The sequence below is a fragment of the Echinops telfairi genome, unplaced genomic scaffold (assembly GCF_000313985.2).
Source record: "Echinops telfairi isolate 266 unplaced genomic scaffold, ASM31398v2 ScPeMD7_7409;HRSCAF=8447, whole genome shotgun sequence".
Taxonomy (NCBI): domain Eukaryota; kingdom Metazoa; phylum Chordata; class Mammalia; order Afrosoricida; family Tenrecidae; genus Echinops; species Echinops telfairi.
Genome location: NW_022111309.1, coordinates 14107704 through 14109451, shown reverse-complemented (window position 1 = coordinate 14109451; position 1748 = coordinate 14107704).

Sequence of the window (1748 nt, the reverse complement as noted above, 5' to 3'; positions counted from 1 at the left end):
GAAAGTGCATGTGGTTGAAATTCTGAGTGTGTGCTAAATGGCAAAGAGGCGGGGCCCCAAGAGCTGAGAGTCCAGGGAGCGAAGGGCAGCTGGCCAAGGCCAAGTGTGGGTGGAGGGGCTGTTAAAGATCTTTGTTAAAGATCTTAGTGGGGAAGAGGGCAGGTCAACTGTGCTGCTGAGAAGAGGTGAGCCAGAGCACCTTGACACCCCAACTCCCTCAGCGCATCCTCTCCTGGGGCGGTGGGGGGGAGGGCAGGGGGGGGAGACGCTGAGCCCATTTTCAAGAGCACTCTTGGCTCCAGAGGCGTGCCTCTTACAGCCCAGCCATTGCAGATGAGGACGATTTGGATTCTCCTCCTCCTCACCCCACTCCCAGGTTTGCTGACTCAATTCTTCTCCCGCCCTCACTTTCAGGTCTTCCTGTTTTACGTTGTCACTCGGTTTTATTCTTTATTTTTAGCCTGACTTCGGAAGCTCTTCTTCTGCTGGGCACTGGCACAGTGTCAACCGCATTGCTTTCAGCTCTGAAAAGATCATTGTGCTGGCCTGGCCTCCCTGCCCCTGCTGAGACAGAACCCTAGTGTGAGCTGCCTTGCCAGTCCTCTTCGCCCCCCTGGCTGGCCTGGACCTCCTGGTTTTCTCTGCAGGGTGGCCAGCAAAGCTTCGATGATTATGAGCCATCAGAGTGATCTGAGATCTCATCTGGTGCAGCCCCCTCATTTTCCAATGGAGACACTGAGATGGAAGAAGTTCAGGGTCATCCCCAAAGTCAGATATTAAAGAGACAGAGCCGTTCTCCACACCACGGACTCTTCATTTTCAGCCCAAATGCTCTCTTTTGCTCATTAGGCAACAGTTTGCAAAATAAATTCTTAACTTTCAAGATGAGTGGCTGTTCCATTTTCATTTATTTGTCTATTTACTTCTTTTCTGGACTCGGGATAGCCTTACAGTCTAAGGGAATTTATATATCTGGATAGAATATCAATAGGAGCTCCTTTAATTGTACCTGCATGCTCTTCTATGGGTTGTCGTTTCCTTTAAGAAGTACACTTTTTTTTTTTTTCCCTGGGAGCCAGGAGCAGCAAGCCGGTGCAGCTTGCCTTCTCAGCCTGGCTGCTGCGGTAGCAATGAAGAAGGGACACGCTTCAGTTCCCAGGACAATGGTCTCTTTGACTGGGAATCTACCAAACCAGAATCGCAAGTGTGCAAGAATAAACAAGGCTGGAGTCAATCTAAAGTTGTTTTACACTCTGTTTTATTAAAGTCAATGCATTTCCGTTCCTATGTGCAGAGCCTAGGCTTGCTTAATTGTAGACACCCAGGGTGAATGCTAATAGAGCCAGAGGACTTTCTGGGATGGGAAGCCAAGGCCCTTTTCTGACCTCTACAGGCCATTTGGAGGAAGAAAGGACTTAGCTTTGGGAAAAGGACAGGCCTCGAAGCAAAGCATGGACAAAGGCTCTGAAAGAGATTTTTCCCTGGATTTCTCCTCCTTGCTTGAATCTGCGGCCCGCACACATAATCTGCTTTCCCGCAGGTCGAAGGCCCATGTTCAATAAGCAATTGATGCAACCTGTAAGACATCACTCTTTGACATGGAAATCAAAGTCTCAATCACTCAGCCAATATTTAAGAGAAACTCATCAGGTACTACGCACAGTGCTGGGCCCTCAGGCTATAGCAGTCAACAGATTTATCCCTCTTCTCCAAGAGCCAGTAGAGTGAAGGGTCACAAAAGAACAGGC